Source organism: Bufo bufo, chromosome 7, assembly GCF_905171765.1.
Source record: "Bufo bufo chromosome 7, aBufBuf1.1, whole genome shotgun sequence".
Lineage (NCBI taxonomy): Eukaryota > Metazoa > Chordata > Amphibia > Anura > Bufonidae > Bufo > Bufo bufo.
This window is the reverse complement of record NC_053395.1, coordinates 226,236,196-226,256,720: the sequence shown is the minus strand read 5'-3', so window position 1 is coordinate 226,256,720 and position 20,525 is coordinate 226,236,196.

The following is a 20,525-nucleotide window of genomic DNA, read 5'->3' as shown; positions in this document are numbered from 1 at the left end:
ATTCCAAATGGGGTAGAATTGGGAAAAAATGCAATTCTGATAAAGGTTTTAATTTTTTTTTTTTTACATTGTACATGCGGTAAAATTGACCTGTAATCTTCATTATTCAGGTCAGTACGGTTCCAACGATACCACACTTGTATAATTTTTCTTGCGTTTGAATACTGAAAAAAAAAATTAAAACCTTTGAGGAAAAAGTTTTTTTTTTTCATAACTATATTCTGACCCCTATAACTTTTTTTGCAGCTATGTGTACGGTGCTGTGTGAAGGCTCATTTTTTGCAGGACGATCTGTTCTTTACATTGATACCAATTTTAAGTGTGTGCGACTTTTTGATCACTTTTTATAAAAATATTATTGGGTAGTTGAAGTGACAAAAAATAGCAAATTGGCAGGTATTTTTTTCCCCGCAACGCCATTTACCATATGCCATTAATATTGGTATATTTTAATAGTATGGGCATTTTCGTATGCGACGATGCCCATGATGTTTAATTTTTTATTAGTTAAATATTTTTATTTTAAGGAAAGGGGAGTGATTTGACCTTTTTTTATATATATATATATATATATATATATATATTTGTAAAAACTTTTTTTTACTTTATTTTAATTTTTTTAAGTCACCTTGGGTGACACTAACTGGCAATCATTCAATTGCCCATAGTATTCAGTGATGTCTAAATAGCAATTGAAGACCTTGTTTGCACTATATCAATACAAGGCTGCCACCTAGAGGCCTGTATTGATATATACATCTAATTGGCTCAGAAGTCTGCTTGAGGCTTCGGTCAATTAGCTCAAGGTAACATGTCCCCCGATCTCAGCCGGGTAACGCTGTTACCGGATCGGAAGCGCGCGACTTCCGGTTCCGGTCTGCGCAGATACCGTGGTCAAATGTGAAATCTGAAAGGTAAGATGTATGTGATCAGCCTTATGGCTGATTGCATACATGTGCCATGGGTCTCTGCTATTTAAAATATCAGAAACCCTGCGGCTGAGGCACCCGCTACACGCGCGAGCGGGTGCAATGTTTAGGGATCGGTCCATAAAGGGTTAATCAATCATTATAAGTACCCAAAATGATGCATTAAAAACTATAACTTGTCCTGCAAAAATAAGCCCTCTTACAGGTATATTGATGTAAAAAACTAAAAAGTTATACTCTTGAAATGTGATTATGAAAAAATGTGCATAGTCACTAAGGGGTTAAACAAATTAGTTAACTTATTTGTCCGTCATAGTGACATGTATGCTGCCCCTATCAACAGAAATACGGCTAAAATAATATTTCTCGTAGGTACATGAAAAGAAACGGCTATAATACATTCTTCTATGTACAAGATTATAACTATTATAATACTGCTCCTATGTACAAGAATATAACTACTATTATACTGTCTCCTACATACAAAAATATAACTACTATAATACTGCTCCTATGTACAAGAATATAACTACTATAATACTGCCTCCTATGTACAAGAATATAACTACTATAATACTGCTCCTCTGTACAAGTATATAACTACTATAATACTGCCTTCTATGTACAAAAATATAACTACTATAATACTGCTCCTATGTACAAGAATATAACTACTATAATACTGCCTTCTATGTACAAGAATATAACTACTATAATACTGCTCCTATGTACAAGAATAGAACTACTATAATACTGCTCCTATGTACAGGAATATAACTACTATAATACTGCTCCTATGCACAAGAATTAAACTACTATAATACTGCTCCTATGTACAAAATTATAACTACAATAATACTGCTCCTATGTACAAGAATATAACTACTATAATACTGCTCCTCTGTACAAGTATATAACTACTATAATACTGCTCCTATGTACAAAATTATAACTACAATAATACTGCTCCTATGTACAAGAATATAACTACTATAATACTGCCTCCTATGTACAAGTATATAACTACTATAATACTGCTCCTATGTACAAAAATATAACTACTATAATACTGCTCCTATGTACAAGAATATAACTACTATAATACTGCTCCTATGTACAAAAATATAACTACTATAATACTGCTCCTATGTACAAGAATATATCTACTATAATATTGCTCCTATGTACAAGAATATAACTACTAAAATACTGCTCCTCTGTACAAGTATATAACTACTATAATATTGCCTCCTATGTACAAGTATATAACTACTATAATACTGCCTCATATGTACAAGAATATAACTACTAAAATACTGCTCCTCTGTACAAGAATATAACTACTATAATACTGCCTCCTATGTACAAGAATATAACTACTATAATACTACTCCTATGTACAGGAATATAACTACTATAATACTGCTCCTATGTACAAGAATATAACTACTATTATACTGCCTCCTATGTACAAGAATATAACTACTATAATACTGCCTCCTACGTACAAGAATATAACTACTATAATACTGCCTCCTATATACAAGAATATAACTACTATAATACTGCCCCTATGTACAAGAATATAACTACTATAATACTGCTCCTATGTACAAGAATATAACTACTATAATACTGCCTCCTATGTACAAGAATATAACTACTATAATACTGCTCCTATGTACAAGAATATTACTACTATAATACTGCCTCCTATGTACAAGAATATTACTACTATAATACTGCCTCCTATGTACAAGAATATAACTACTATAATACTACCTCCTATGTACAAGAATATAACTATTATAATACTGCTCCTATGTACAAGAATATAACTACTATAATACTGCTCCTATGTACAAGAATATAACTACCATAATACTGCTCCTATGTACAAGAATATAACTACTATAATACTGCTCCTATGTACAGGAATATAACTACTATAATACTGCCTCCTATGTACAAGAATATAACTACTATAATACTGCTCCTATGTACAAGAATATAACTACTATAATACTGCTCCTATGTACAAGAATATAACTACTATAATACTGCTCCTATGTACAAGAATATAACTACTATAATACTGCTCCTATGTACAAGAATATAACTACTATAATACTGCTCCTATGATTAGGAAGGAGAATTCCTGACTTTGTTTTGACCCTGCAGGGATTACTCAGTGGGGCAGATGTTCAGAAGCTGCAGAACATTGTCTTATTATTGTTTTATTCATTGGACCCTGCCATGCAGTGATCAGATTTATATTTAGATGTTGGGATTGATCTCTTTTCCTTCTCTTTCTCTCTGGCCTAATATACCACTGATGGGGCCACAACAGACAAGCGGACCTTCTCCAGCTTCCTTCTTACTACAGTCGTTGTCCTGCTGTTTGTGGAGAGGCGGTGTACATCCCTCCAGCCGCTCTTTTCCTCTTTTTGTAAATTCCTAATGAGAAGAAGCGTCAATTTTGACGTAAATTTGTTTTCCCTTAGTCCTAACAGCAGCACAAGTGGGGTATTCGCCCCTGTGAAGCTGGTCAGGACAGGCGGAATTTTTGCTGAATAAAATTCTGCATCTCTAGTAATTAATTAATTAATTAACTCCCCCCTCCTTATATAGGCCGCCCTCACACAGGGCTAGTTGCTTTTTATAACAAGTAAACATAACAGCATAGAGGGAGGGATATTTGTGTGCTGCTGTTAGGACTAAGGGAAAACAAATTTACGTCAAAATTGACGCTTCCCTTTCGTCCTAACCAGCAGCACAAGTGGGGAAGTAGCAAGGAACCTCACACAAATCTTGGGAGGGCAAAGGACTAGCACTAAGTAGCTAATAATCCCACAGGAGTTAGAGAGCTGACCTATGGACGAGCAGCATCTAACACGGACCGTCCAAAGGCTGTTCCCTCAGAACGCCTATTCTCTAGGCGGTAATGGGCAATAAAGGTGTTTTGCGTGCTCCACGAGGCAGCCGCACAAATCTGCTCTAAGGGGATTAGCTTCCTTTCCGCATATGATGTAGAAACTGCCCTTGTAGAATGGGCAGATAAGAAAGATGGCGGTGGTAAGCCTTGGGACGTAAAAGTCAGCTTAATAGTGTCCTTAATCCATCTACTCAAGGTGGGCTTGGAAACCTTGAGCCCTTTATTGTTCCCCGAATAAGAGATCAGCAGGTTTTCTGATCTCCTGAACTCTTCCGTTCTATTCAAATAAATTCTAAGGACTCTTGTGATGTCCAAGGAAAGTAATCTCTCCTCCTCAGGAGAGTTAGAGGTAGGAGAGAACACCGGCAGTGTTATCGTCTGGTTGGTGTTCGCAAACGAAGGAACCTTTGGTAAAAAGGTAGGCAGAAATCTTAACAGGACCTTGTCCTGCAGAAAACTTAAGTATGGTTCCGCTGCCCCCAGAGCCTGGAGCTCCCCAACCCTCTTGGCTGATGTTATGGCCAAGAGAAAGGTAACCTTGAGGGAAAGGTACTTTAAGTCTACCTGTTCCAAAGGCTCGAAGGGGGGGGAGCACAACCCCCTTAGGACCACTGGCAGCTCCCACTCAGGGATTGGTCTCTGGATGCTGGGCCTAAGCCTCTGAGCACCCTTAAGGAACCTCTTAATTAGGGGGTCCTGAGAAATTGGCTTACCAAGGCATGCTGACAAGGCAGCGACGTGAGCTCTCAATGTAGATGGGCTTAGACCCTTGTCTAGACCATCTTGCAGGAATTGAAGAATCTCAGAGAGAGGAGGATCTGAGGAAACTACCTCTCTATCCGTGCACCATCGCATAAATATCTTGAATATGCGGGAATATTTCTGATTCGTAGAATCCGCTCTGGAGTGAGAGATTGTTCTCAGGACCTCCACCGAAAGCCCTCTAGCTTCTAGAAGGGACCGGTCAGTCTCCAGGCTGTCAGACTGAGTCTCCTCAGATCTAGACAGGGACCTGTGTCCTGATACACAAGGTCCTGTATTAGGGGAAGTCTCCAATAATTGCCCTGACTCATCTGCATGAGCTGGGTGAACCAAGACCTCTTCGGCCAGAATGGGATGATGGCTATCACTGAGGTCTGGTCTTGCTTGATCTTCATCAATACCCTTGGTATCATGGAAATTGGAGGGAATACATAGGCCAGCCTGAACCTCCATGTTATGGACAGAGCATCTATCGCTACCGGATTGTCCTCCTTGTACAAGGAGCAGAATTTGCTTACTTTGGCGTTCAGACGGGTTGCCATCAAATCGATCTCTGGAGTCCCCCAGCGTTGGACTATCCTGGAGAAGATGTTGTCGTTCAGGGACCATTCTCCTGGTACCGGAAGGCCCCGACTTAGACGATCTGCTACTATATTGAGATCCCCTCTGATGTGAACTGCCACTAGATGAGATAGATTGCTCTCTGCCCAAGATAAAATCAATCCCACCTCCCTCAGGAGGGTCCGGGATCTCGTTCCTCCCTGTCTGTTTAGATAAGCAACCACAGTCGTGTTGTCGGTCCGTACTCTCACGGCTTGACCTTGGATGAGAGGTGAGAAGTGATTGAGGGCTAACCTCACCGCCCTTAGCTCCCTCAGATTGGACGACAGGAGTCTCTCCTGAGGATTCCAGGTATTCTGAACTGTATTGTGTCCCAGATGGGCTCCCCAGCCCAGAAGGGAGGCGTCCGTGGTCAGGATCACCCAAGTAGGTTGGGTTAGAGGCATTCCATCCACTAGGTTCTTCCACCACCTGAGGGAGGAACGGACTTCTGCAGACAGGGAGTGATTCCGATCTAGGTCTCTGGGTTTGCGATTCCAAACCGCTAAGACTTCCTCTTGTAGTGGCCGAAGATGCCACAAGGCCCAAGGTACTGCCTCTGCAGACGCTGACATGTGGCCTAACATCCTCATGAGAACCCGAATAGACACCCGTCTGGGGGGTAGGAGAAACTCTGCAGCTTTTATTACTTTGTCTCTCCTCTGTGGAGACAGATATAGGGTCATTAGTTGTGAATCTATCACAAACCCCAGAAACCGCCTTGTGGTAGAGGGGACCAACTCTGATTTGTCCCAATTCACGAGCCACCCCAGGTTCTGCAGAGTGTGGAGAGCTTGTTGAAGCTGGGCTTGTAAGATGTCTGCGGACGCGGCTTTTAAAAGCCAGTCGTCTAAATAGGGGACGACTTCTAAGCCGAGGAGCCTTAAGTGGGCGACCACAGGAGCCACAACCTTTGTGAAGGTGTGTGGCGCAGAGGAGATGCCAAAAGGCAACACAGCAAACTGGTAGTGCTTCACTACCTCTTTTATGCAGACAGCAACTCTGAGATATTTCCTGTGGGCCGGACAGATAGGAACATGAAGGTAAGCGTCCTTCAGATCTATCGTCACCATCACGTCTGCCGGGTTCAGGATGTTGAGGACTGAGCGAATGGTTTCCATCCGGAAACGCTTCTTTCTGATAAACCGATTTAGGTAACGCAGATCGATAATCATGCGCCAGTCTCCTGACGGCTTTGGAACGAGAAAGATGGGAGAATACACTCCCTGACCGAGCTCTTGAGGAGGAACCTCCTCTAAGGCCCCTTTGACAATGTACTGGAGTACAGAGTCTTCCAGGATCAGTTGTCTGCTGGGTGTTAGACGTCCTGTGAGGACGAACCTCTCTTGAGGTTGGGAACTGAAATCGATCCTGTAACCGGTGCTGATGACCTGCAGCACCCAAGGATCTGGAATTATTTTCTCCCAAAAATTTCTGAACAAAAATAAACGACCTCCTACTGGAGGATTCAGGCAGGGAGATTCGTGTGGGAGTGAGGGGGGTGGGGACGGGGAGGTGACGGGCTGCCGAGAGTCATTGCTCAGCCCTGCGGTTCCCGCGACCGCGACCTCTACCTCTCTTGTTAATTTCGGAACGTCTCTGGTTCCTCTCTCTTCCTTGGAATCTCCCCCCTCTGCCTCTCCCACGTCCTCGAAAGGATTGCTGAGGGAGTGATTTTCCCTTCTTGTCTGCTAGACTCTCCATGAGGCGGTCTAGCTCGGAGCCGAACAACCTGCCAGGCTCGTAAGGGAGGGAGCACAAATTAAATTTTGACATGTTGTCCGCTACCCAGGGCTTCAGCCATAAGGGCCGTCTGCTGGCAGCAGACAAAGCCATTGACTTGGCAGAAAGCCTTAGCTGCTGCTGAGACGCATCCGCCAAAAAATCAATGCCTAATAGAAGGGTCTTGAATTGATCCAGAATGTCATCTCTGGCGATTCCCGAGTCTATGTCTGCCTGGATCTTCAGCGTACGGGCGCGAATGAACTCAGACACCTCGGTACCGGCTATGGCCACAGAGGCAGAGGCGGACGCCGCAGCATAGTTGCGCCTAAGCGAACATTCTGCGCGTCTATCCAGGGGATCCTTCAGGTTACTCCCGTCATCGGAAGGTACCAAAGTTCTTTTAGAAAGCTTGGCTATCGCCATATCCACCTTAGGCGGAGGGACCCAATCCAGGGAGTCCCCGTCCTGTAGGGGGAACATCAGCTTAAACCTCTTGGTTAAGACCGGTCCTTTTTCTGGATGTTTCCATTCGGTCGCCATTAGTCTTTTAAGCGACTCGTCCACTTTGAAGGCCCTTGGCCCCCTAGCGGTGGAGTGTGGAGCTTCCCCATGCTCAACATCCTGGTCCCTTGACCTGATGGAGCGCAGTAATCTTTGTGTCTTCTCCGCCGGAAAAGAAAAGACCGACTCCTCTTCCTCAGAGGAAGAATTCTCGCCAAGCGAGATCGCGTCTTCTGACATAGGAACAGGCCCCGGCGAGGCCTGCCTGGGTCTCTTGTTGGAGACCGCCCCCTTGATCTCTGCGACAGAGGTATCCAAGAACTCCTTCATCCAGGAAAACATTTCAACAACCGTCGGCTCAGGATTGGCTGGCCTAGGGCGGCAGCCTGGACAACGATGAAACTCGTAGCTGTCGGGTAACGGGGTGCCACAACTGGAACAGGCCAGGTGCTTCTGCTTGTGGGCGACTTTTCCTAGAAAAGAAGTAGGCACTATTAAAGCTGGTTTCAACGCGCTCAGGGGTCAAGCGCAGACGTCAATCTTACCTTGAGATGGTGACGTCATGACTTTAAGAATTCTGAACAACCTAGAACCTTCTGATCAGAGTAGGTACTCTCACAGCCTTAGCACTGGGTCAGCAAAAGTCAAGATCAGCTGCACATAGGAACTGAGTGCAACACTGACCCTGCCAGCAGCCTGGCCTTATATAGCAGGAAGGGGAGGACCAGGGGGAGGAGGAGTAACAGCTCCTCCCCCAAAAATCTCCAGGCTCCCCACTGAGGGACCCATTTAAAAAAACGAAGTTTTATTAGCAAGTTAATCGAATTCGCTCCTCCCCCCCTCCTCCACAAGCACATCAGCTAATTTGCGCTAATTCGCGCTAATTTTTATCGCGGCGGCGTCCTTTTTTTTTTTTTTTTTCCGGACCGGAAGTGACAATGACGCACTTCCGGTCTCGCGTCCGATACACCGGAGCTGAGAAAACGATCTCTGGGCCGGCCGCAGATTACAGAGGAGGTAGGAGGGGAGCGCAGGAGCGGAGCGGAGAGGAGACAGGGGGGAGGGAGCTCACAGCTCCGCTTACTGAGTACACGCTGTCAGAACTTACCGGCTACCTGCAGCCAGACCGTCTCCATACTTACGCTCCCAGCTAGGCAGGGACCCTGTAAAAGAAAATTGTAACATTAAGACAAAATAAAAGCAGAACTTCAGCAAGTTTTTCCCCCCAACTACTGAGGGAGAGACTCTGAATAGAGTCGAGCCTGTCAGACCAACACACAGGACAAAATAAAAGCAACTAGCCCTGTGTGAGGGCGGCCTATATAAGGAGGGGGGAGTTAATTAATTAATTAATTACTAGAGATGCAGAATTTTATTCAGCAAAAATTCCGCCTGTCCTGACCAGCTTCACAGGGGCGAATACCCCACTTGTGCTGCTGGTTAGGACGAAAGGGAACTCAGCTTCCCTGTCACTTACCCTACGAGCAGACAAAAAGCAAAGCAAACCTTTGCCGATCTCCTCTGCCACTGTGTTTTCTCCTCTTCGTCTGCTTCCCACAGAGAAATAAATGAACTTTTAAAATATTGTCAGAGGGCTGCTGACTTCACAAAACCAGACCTGGAAAACATGCAGGAGAAAGCGAGAGCATGAGGAGAAACATATGAAGAAACTGCAGTTTTACAGTTTTCGCCTTTTCTTGCACAGTTTATTTATTTATACTTGGTCAGATTGATACAAATATGACACATGATACAATGTTCCTCTTAAGACATTATTATTTTTTTAGATTTTCATTTTTTTTCAACATATTTTACAGCACTTGTCAAATATCACTCACACCAGTCCTTGTCCCCATTGGACCCACAATCTAATTTGGGGCCAACTTACCTATCAGTATTTTTGAATGGAGTCCATCCAGCCACTTGTCTGGACCAGGTATTTTGATACAAGGTGAGGAAAGTGAACGGAGCCTTTACTCTGAGTGAAGTAAAGTCTGGCTATGGCTATGGCAATGGCTAGGCATGTGGTGATCTCTTTACTTTGATGTCGCCTTACACTTCTAGGTATACCTGCCCCTGTATAGTTGTTCTTCTTTGTATACAGGGCAGAGTCAGGTATCCTGCGTGTGCAGTATTTAAATCTGAACAGGGGCCCAGTCGATGGTCTCAGGAAGTTTTCAGTGTTGAATACTTGTAATAAGTGCACTGAGGGAAGAAAGACCCAGTAAAAGTTAGGCATAATTTTAAAGGCTATAGGACCCACTCTGACCTGGACATGGGGGCCCTATAAACAAATAAAGTATGGTCTCCACTTGCCGTTTTTAACAAGTTGCTGTTGTTAAAGAGGTTTTCCAGGCTCCTGATATTGATGACCTATATTCTGTATCGGTGTTATCCCTGCAGTCCGTGCCTGCGCTGACAGCTTTACCCATGGGCACGGGCGTCGGGCTCCCTCTTTCCCTCCTGCTGACAAGCGCAGGCAGCAGGTAGCTTAACTGTTGTATCTGCGCTCCATGCCAGAGCTTACTTCCTGCTTGAGTCCATTACTGTTGCCAGGGCATGCACAGGCGTGTCTCTCCTCCTCTGTGAGGCAGCAGGTACACGCCCTCTATCTCTCCAGCCTATGGCTGGGTTGCAGGAAGTGTTTAAAGGTGTTTCCTGCCCCAGGACGGTGCCTGAGCAATCTTGGTCACTAGCTTGACTAGTTCTTTGTGTGAAGGTGTTTTGAAGTTCTGCTTTTCTGCATATCGGACCCTGCTTCTTGACTTAATGGCAAATAATGGGAGAGAAAGGCGCTCATAGGGTGAGTATGTCAAATAAACAGTGTCCTCCAAATATAGGCGGGTTAATTATGCTCACCTGTTCAGGTTGCACTAATATTGGGTGCAACCACAATGAAGGCCAACCGGAGAAGTTACGGGTGACTGGTTGGTGCTGCCGGTTCTGTCCATTTTATACTTTTTTTTAGACTTGATAAAAGGATCCGTAGAACCCCGAAACGCGTTGTCTCCCAATAAACCTTATTACATTCTACATCTGGTTGTGATCTTGTGCCTTGTGTCCACACGCTCACTTAACTCTTATGGTCCAGTGGAGCTCCAGTACTCTTGACTCAATGGACTTTGCTTGATTGCCGCCCGCCTTTGACCTTGGACTTTGATCAGGAACTTTGCATGATCGCTGCCTGCCCTGACTTCAGACTCCCTGACTACATCTTTCCCCTCGGAGATTGCACCGTTATCTCTGACCCCCTGGTCAGCTTCCACTGACGCGGGATCTCCTCTGGAGTGGCACCTGGTGACTACCCTAATGGCCCAAGCCTTTCCTCAGCATCAGAGGCTCTAGTGAAGACCAGATAGTTACTTAGACACGCCTCTCCAGGGTATAGCCGGTGTCACGGCCCCTCAGGTGACTGATGTCAGGAAATCAAGGAGATTGGCTGAGCGTGGAGGAATCTAACAGCCTCCTTGATTTCTTTTGATTCAGTGTTGATAGGGTTAATGGCCACTTCCCTTTTCTCAGCTGTTGCTCATTAGTCAGCACTTCTACCCTTTATAGTCTCACCTCACCCTTCTGACTATGCGGTGGATAGCTTCATTTGGGTTTGGCTGAGCTGGTGTGAGTTTGTCTCTGGTGTTCCTGTTCTTCCATCTCTACAGAAGTTAAGTGTCGCGTTTGTTTGTATTTGTTATATTCCCTGTTGTATCTGGGCCTGAGACAGAGACTTCCATTCATCCATCTGGGGAGGAATGGGTTGTCTCTGGTCCTATACTTATTCCAGGGCCTTATAGGGAAATCAGGGCCTAGGTATACTGCTTGTGAATTTTCCTGCCTTCAAGGTCTATTCATATTGATAGGTAGTCAGGGCCCGGATTAGGGTTGTCTAGGAGGTGAATAACAATAAGAAAAATATCCGTGATTTTTGTCTAGGAGGTGACCTGTTTCTTCCCTTGTTTCCAGGCCCAGCTACTGTTCCCCTTCCATCTTGTGTTCAGTGTGGAGTTTCCCCCACGCACTGATCGTGACAGCCGGTCAGTGGCACAGTGGGCCCACACCCACTTGCATAACAATAGGTTATCAATATCTGATCAGTGATGGCCCAACAACCCACACCCCCAGCCTCTGGCATGGGAATGAGCTCTTTGAAGGAACAGGAAGCACAGCTCCGTGCAAAATATAGGGGTTGTGCTGGGTTGCTGCAGCTCTGCTACCAACCAATTTGAATTATAAAAAACTCCCCCTCCAAAAAAAATAATCAATTTTCATTCCAGGTTGTAATTGCCACAAAACAGGAAAAACACCACACGGGTAAATACTTTTTCAAGGCACTGAATGCGCTGTGATTGTGTGCTGTTTGGGTCTTACACCCGTCTGTGTGATCGCTGAGGTGTAACGAGAAGTTATTATTACTCTCATCTCGACATTAATTATTACAATTAAATCACAACAATTATACACTGTGAATAATCAGAAAGTTTTATTCAATTACCCCGTCAGCCGACCAGTCTGAAGTGCACATAAATCCAGGGACTCCGCGCTCCTTACCCGGATAATTAAAAAAGGAGAAAGATATGAAATGACTCGTTACAATGAGAACACAGAATCATTTCTCCTCTTCTTAACAAATAATGATACGACATCAATTCATAGGGACGGAGGCATCAGATCACATATAATTAGGGTGTCCTACAAATTCTATTTAATGCCAATTAAAGGTCTAAGATACCGAACTGATTTTAATTAATTATATTAATTAGCAACCATGAACTAATTAAATTAAGAAAATTCCAGTCTACCTTCAGGAAAATCTCTAGTGGAATGATAGCAGCTGGAAACAAAAAGTTAACCTTTTACATAAAAATTAAGATACTGATATAGATATTCCCTCGCGGGACCTGGTTACCTGACGCTCCTCTTCTGAAGATCCTGCTTCCACTGGAGTCACGTTCTTTACGAAATTTCCGGCCTGAGCTATGGACGTCTCCTGCTGTGGACAGGACTAGAACTGTCCGTCTCCCTGAACTTCTAAATCCATTTCATCTGCATGTGTACCAGGAAGAGGAACAGTCCTGACCCGTCCATAGTCTTGGCCGGAAGCCAGAATGGCCAATCCAGGTAAATTTGGAAAAGTAAGCACATTATAAACTTTCTCCTACACAACTTCACTGCACCGTGACTCCATTGTGCCCACCCCTTTAAAGTCCTCTCCTCTTCCAAGGGGCTTTCCAAGCTCCTGTCATATCGATGACCTATCCTCAGGAGGGGCCATTAATATCGAATTGGTCTGACACCCAGGACTCCTACTAATCAGTTGTATCCTGCAGCCTCCAGAGCTAGCACTTTGAATAGAACAGGAAACACAGCGCCGTTCAAAGTGTAGTGGCTGTACAGGGTACTGCAGCTCATTTCCCATGGAAGTGATTGTTAGCTGAGTTGCAGTAACACGGCCCGGCCACTACGCTCTGCACAGCGCTGTGCTTCCTGTTCTATACAAAGTGCTAGCTTCAGAACCAAAGACTGCAGGGAATCGCTGATCGTGGGGGGTATGGAGTGCTGGACCCTCATTGATAAGATATTAATGACGTATCCTGAGAACAGGTCATCAGTATCAGGAGCCTGAAAAACCTCTTTAATGATTGCCATTTCTCATTCTTTCTGTACTAAGCTATAAATGTGCGCAGAACGACTCCTGGCAGAGGAGGCGAGGCAGTGAGCAAGTTCTGGACAGAAAACAAGACAAGAAATCCAGGGATGTGTATAAGGTCAGAAGTTACCAGACAAGAATAAAGTGCTGCAGTGGAAAAGCTTCGGGAGGAACAACATTAAATGTGAGGCAGGGAAAGGCTCATCCATCAAATCAGAAAAGGCCTGGAGGGAGCGGCTGTACACGCGCAGGAGCGCTCGGTGTGATGGTGCAGTGTTTATCTGCAAATACAGATGTGGCCACAAAGAGACTCCTGGCTGTTAGCACTGTGAGTGATTCACTGAGATTTCAGGCATTACAGGCAGTCACATGGGTGTTTTGGGGCCCCACAGAAGGGCTCATTTTAAGGGGTGCTAATGATATAGGTCCCCGAGGGCAGGATTTTAAGAGAGTATTATTAGGATATTGTATTCCATGTGGTTACTGTATAGCAGCCTTATGTGGACATGTTAAGTACAGTAAACTATATGATAACTATATGGCAGTATTATGTGAGCTATTTTGGGGTTGTCTCATCTCAGACATTGGATATGCCACCAAAGTCAGATAGGTGCTGGTCCCACCTCTGGGACCCTCTTCTGTCTTCAGAACAAGTCTCTCCAAAGTGAAGGAGAGTCCCATAGAGGTGAATAGAGAGGTGGCCTTGCATGCACAATTTGCTGCTATGGGAGGAACAAAATAGCTGAAGACACTCTCATTCACTTTGGGGAGACCGGAGACAGGTGTGGACCCTCACCTACCTGACTTTGGTGGTTATCCTAGAGATATTCCACCAATGTCTGAGATGGCACAGCCTTTTCAAAGGAGTATTATTAGGATCATAGGTGTGCACCCTAAAGCACAAACACACACACACACCGCGAGCGTGTGTATGTATGTATATATATAGCCTTTATGCCATTAGCCCCCATTATCAGCCCTTATGCCTCATTAACCCCCATTATCAGCCTTTATGCCTAATTTACCCCCATTTTTAGCCCTTATGCCTCATAAGCCCCCATTATGCCTCATAAGCCCCGTTATCAGCCCTTATGCCTCTCATTAGCCCCCATTATGCCTCTCATTAGCCCCCATTATCAGCCCTTATGCCTCATTAACCCCCATTATCAGCCTTTATGCCTAATTTACCCCCATTATCAGCCCTTATGCCTCATAAGCCCCATTATCAGCCCTTATGCCTCTCATTAGCCCCCATTATGCCTCTCATTAGCCCCATATGCCTCTTTAGCCCCCATATGCCTCTTTAGCCCCCATTATGTCCCAGCAGCCAAATTTTTTATAAAATAAAAAAACACTTCCTTCCTCTGGATCAACTTGCAGGTTAACAGGTCGAACTGGATGAACAAATGTATTTTTTCGGTCTTATGCGCTATGTTACTATGTTACTTACCTCTCTGCTCCTCGCCGCCGCTCCTCGCCGCCCACGATTCTCTTCCTCCTGCTCTCGGCTGTGCTCTAAACTGGCGCGCACAGCATGACATCACAAAGCGCCTCACGCTGTGCGCAGACCTGCACAGCCGACAGCCGAGGACGAGGAAGTGGTAAGTACAGAGCGTTCACCGCTTCCTGGTCCTCCGGTATTAATGAGCGCTTCCAAAATGGAAGCGCTTCATTAGTTTTCGCCGGCTTACAGCACATGAACAACTTGGCTGCCGAATGTCATTGAAAGTGCATTTCTTACATTCCCATCTTGACTTTTTCCCACCCAATTTGGGACACCTAAGTGACGAACATGGAAAGCGGTTCCATAAAGATATTTCTACAGTGGAGAACAGTTATCAAGGCCGCTGGAATCCCAACACGATGGGGGACTACTGCTGGTGTTTACAACAGGAAAATATGACCGTTCACAAACGCAAAAGCAGATGCCGGAAGCACTTTTACCAGTTCTGGGCCTCGCTCAAGTTAGACTTTTAAACTGAAAAATGAGACTTTTTGAAATGTTGTTATTCCATTTCATTTTATACACTGTTTACTGCGCAAACTTTGATGTAGATCAGGGAATTGTTGGAGTAAAACTCGTTCTGTTCAAAATGATTCAATGCTTTCCAAGTGCTTCATTCATTTAGGCATACCTATGCAGATCAAAATTTAGTGACGTGTTACAACAATTCTGAGCGATTTAGTATAGGACAAATGGTTTTTGCCCAGTTTTTATTGTGTGGTGTTATATGGCAGTATTATGTGGCCTCTTCAGGTGAGTATTATTTGGATACTGTATACTATGTTATAACAATATAGCAATATAATGTTTAAGGGAGTATTATTTGGAAACAATATACTATGTGGTAACTGTATGGCAGTATTATGTAGACTCTTTAAAGGGCTGAACCCGAACATATCTCCATTTTCCCCCAGACAGCCCCCCTGATATGAGCATCGGAGCATTTCATTCCAATGCTCTCCTTTGCCTTATTTCGGAGGGAGTATTATTAGTTTTTTTGCATATTACGCTGGTGTAGCTTTGCTGTATAATTCACACCAGTCAGGTTTTTTTATGTAAAGCCTTTGATAACTTCCTCCTTATACATAGACATTTATTTTTATTTGCAATTACCCTGTGACTCATTTTCAGCCTCGTTCAGCGGAGCATCGTTTCACCCGCATCCTGATTTCTCTTTCCTCCTTCTCTGTATCCCCAATATCCCCAGGGTCATATCTAGTCTATAGAACCACTAAATGTCCTCCGGTTCCTTCACTTGGACAGACAATACATTACATTGAAAGTCCATTTGTGCTGGGCCTCACTTGCTTTCTGTCATTATGTGACGGCCCGCTCTGCTCCCCGGTGTGTGTATTCATGTAACTTCATGAACAATGTCAGGACGATGATAAATGAAAGGAGTTCAAGTGATTCAACGCCATGGTTACAAGCCTCCTCTGAGCGGCAGCTCTATGGGACCACCATTCCCTATTATTACAGAATATAAAACCCTGAGATAGCCTGCTGGGTAATGGCATGACGCTGAAATATGGAGGAGGATGGGGGCAGCTTCAGGTGGCGGCCATTTAGTCCTGTAAATAGCACTGAAGGGTCAAATACAATATAAGTACAAAGAAATTAAATCCAAATACATTATACAGTTGCAAGAAAAAGTATGTGAACCCTTTGGAATTATATGGATTTCTGCACAAATTGGTCATAAAATGTGATCTGATCTTCATCTAAGTCACAACAATAGACAATCACAGTCGGCTTAAACTAATAACACACAAAGAGTTAAATGTTACCATGTTTTTATTGAACACACCATGTAAACATTCACAGTGCAGGTGGAAAAAGTATGTGAACCCTTGGATTTAATAACTGGTTCAACCTCCTTTGACAGCAATAACTTCCACCAAACGTTTCCTGTAGTTGCAGATCAGACGTGCACAACGGTCAGGAGTAATTCTTCACCATTCCTCTTTACAGAACTGTTTCAGTTCAGCAATATTCTTGGGATGTCTGGTGTGAATCGCTTTCTTGAGGTCATGTCACAGCATCTCAATCGGGTTGAGGTCAGGACTCTGACTGGGCCACTCCAGAAGGCGGATTTTCTTCTGTTTAAGCCATTCTGTTGTTGATTTACTTCTATGCTTTGGGTCGTTGTCCTGTTGCAACACCCATCTTCTGTTGAGCTTCAGCTGGTGGACAGATGGCCTTAAGTTCTCTTGCAAAAGGTCTTGATAAACTTGGGAATTCATTTTTCCTTCGATGATAGCAATCCGTCCAGGCCCTGACGCAGCAAAGCAGCCCCAAACCATGATGCCCCCACCACCATACTTCACAGTTGGGATGAGGTTTTGATGTTGGTGTGCTGTGCCTATTTTTCTCCACACATAGTGTTGTGTGTTTCTTCCAAACAACTCAACTTTGGTTTCATCTGTCCACAGAATATTTTGCCAGTACTGCTGTGGGACATCCAGGTGCTCTTGTGCAAACTGTAAACATGCAGCAATGTTTTTTTTGGACAGCAGTGGCTTCCTCTGTGGTATCCTCCCATGAAATCCATTCTTGCTTAGTGTTTTACGTATCGTAGATTCGCTAACAGGGATGTTAGCATATGCCAGAGACTTTTGTAAGTCTTTAGCTGACACTCTAGGATTCTTCTTCACCTCATTGAGCAGTCTGCGCTGTGCTCTTGCAGCCATCTTTACAGGACGGCCGCTCCTAGGGAGAGTAGCAGCAGTGCTGAACTTTCTCCATTTATAGACAATTTGTCTTACCGTGGACTGATGAACAGCAAGGCTTTTGGGGATACTTTTATAACCCTTTCCAGCTTTATCCAAGTCCTCAGAGCTCTTTTGTGCGAGGCATCCTTCACATCAGGCAATGTTTCTTGTGAAAAGCAAACCCAGAACTGGTGTGTGTTTTTTATAGGGCAGGGCAGCTGTAACCAACATCTCCAATCTCATCTCATGGATTGGACTCCAGTTGGCTGACTCCTCACTCCAATTAGCTCTTGGAGATGTCATTAGTCTAGGGGTTCACATACTTTTTCCACCTGCACTGTGAATGTTTACAGGGTGTGTTCAATAAAAACATAGTAACATTTAATTCTTTGTGTGGTATTAGTTTAAGCAGACTGTGATTGTCTATTTTTGTGACTTAGATGAAGCTCAGATCACATTTTATGACCGATTTGTGCAGAAATCCATATCATTCCAAAGGGTTCACATACTTTTTCTTGCAACTGTAGATACGAAAACAGCTTTCAAAAATATTCAGTCCGATGGTGCAAGATAATTACTCATATAATGTTGGCACATAGAATAAAATACATTAATGCCGGATCCGGCAAGTGCAGTAGTGTTCCGGGATTTTAGTCAAATACCGTACAAGGGACGGAACGGAAGACATCCTGATGCATACTGAATGGATTGATTTTTATTCAGAATGCATTGGGACAAAACTGATGCGTTTTTTTTTACAGTATTGAGACCTTTTACCGGATTTCAATACCAAAAAAGAATAATGCTAGTGTGAAAGTACCCTAAATGAACACCAGGTGGCACCATACTATTTAAGAAAATGAACACCAGGTGGCGCCATACTATGTAAGTAAATAAACACCAGGTAGCATCTTAATATATAAGTAAATGAAGACCAGGTGGTACCATAGTACATAAGTAAATGAGTGACCTGTAGCATTATACTATGTAAGTAACTGAACACCAGGGGGAGCCATACTATGTAAGTAAATGAACACCAGGTGGCATCATACTATACAAGTAAATGAACACCAGGTGGAGCCATACTATGTAAGTAACTGAACACCAGGGGGAGCCATACTATGTAAGTAAATGAACACCAGGGGGAGCCATACTATGTAAGTAAATGAACACCAGGTGGCATCATACTATACAAGTAAATGAACACCAGGTGGAGCCATACTATGTAAGTAAATGAACACCAGGTGGCATCATACTATACAAGTAAATAAACACCAGGTGGAGCCATACTGTGTAAGTAACTGAACACCAGGGGGAGCCATAACATGTAAGTAAATGAACACCAGGTGGCATCATACTATACAAGTAAATGAACACCAGGTGGCATCATACTATACAAGTAAATATACACCAGGTGGAGCCATACTATGTAAGTAACTGAACACCAGGGGGAGCCATACTATGTAAGTAAATGAACACCAGGTGGCATCATACTATACAAGTAAATGAACACCAGGTGGAGCCATACTATGTAAGTAACTGAACACCAGGGGGAGCTATACTATGTAAGTAAATGAACACCAGGTGGCATCATACTATACAAGTAAATGAACACCAGGTGGAGCCATACTATGTAAGTAAATGAACACCAGGTGGCATCATACTATACAAGTAAATGAACACCAGGTGGCATCATACTATACAAGTAAATAAACACCAGGTGGAGCCATACTATGTGAGTAACTGAACACCAGGGGGAGCCATACCATGTAAGTAAATGAACACCAGGTGGCATCATACTATACAAGTAAATGAACACCAGGGGGAGCCATACTATGTAAGTAAATGAACACCAGGTGGCATCATACTATACAAGTAAATAAACATCAGGGGGAGCCATACTATGTAAGTAACTGAACACCAGGGGGAGCCATACTATGTAAGTAAATGAACACCAGGTAGCATTGTACTATATAAGAAAATATCAAAATTCATAAATGGTAAATATGCTTCCTTACTATGATCTATAGAACATTTAATGGTGGGACAACCACTTCAATCTTTCCATGACAGACAGAGATTATGTTTCCTAAAACAAAAAATTCATACTTGTTGATCCATGCCTTTGTAATTAGGCATCATTCACAAGTTAAATCGTAGGGTTTCAGCAGGTGTCCCCAGCCGCCCACATACTGTATATTCCCCAGATGTAGGAGATTCGGGGCTGTATGGCTGATGGCCCTTGTCCACCATGCAGAATCAGCTGTCTTTGTAGGCTTTTGTGCCTTCGTTTCCAGATCCGATGGAGACGGACTCTACTTTTGTGCCAACTTCTCCATGACAAGAAGCTCATAATAACACATCTCTTTGTACAATTATCTATGCAACTGTGATTCCTGGAAGCCGCTGATACTCTGGAGACAAAAGCCGGGTGATAAGAGTAATCAGCTTGTCTCACTTGTTGCTGACATTTCCCTGTCACAAGGATGAAAACTAAACACAATGGCAGAATAGATGAAAGTTACTGGGGGAGACACTAAACTTATCAATGACGATGGAAAAATAGAAAATATTTAGCTATTTGCCTATAAAATACACACAATCATCATTCTTCCCCAGCAATTAGCACAATTTATTGGCCACTGGAGAGAATTATGCACAATATGAGAGAGAATGGCATCAATATGACTCCTGTCCTTGTGTAGCCTACAAATAACATGTTGCAATAAGTATCTTATTTGAATTGAAGAGCTCTGCACTGACACCTAGTGGCCACAGTTAGTACTACAGTGTATTGTGGCCTTACAACTCATGCACACTGCACAGAAAGTAAAATGTCAACTTAAGTGCCTATGGTCTGTGCTGTGGTCTTGATATTATAGTCTGAGTCTCTGTGACACCACACTATGGTGCTATAAGCACTCACTCCTTGTGCTCCATGCACTTTGTGATGGAGAAATTCTGCAGTTAACATGGAGCATACCTGTTGGATTCTTTATGCTATATGGACACATTATGACCCCATAGAATGGTACGGGTGTCATTTTATGGATGCATACATCTCGGGTGCAATACACCCATGTACATGAGCCCTTAGGAACATTCTGCCCACTGATATACTCCTCTGAACATACATAGTACATCTCATTTGTTCCTTGACTGCTGTAGAGTATATGTCCTGTTTCTGTGACTAATGGTGGCGTTCCCCTTTAAG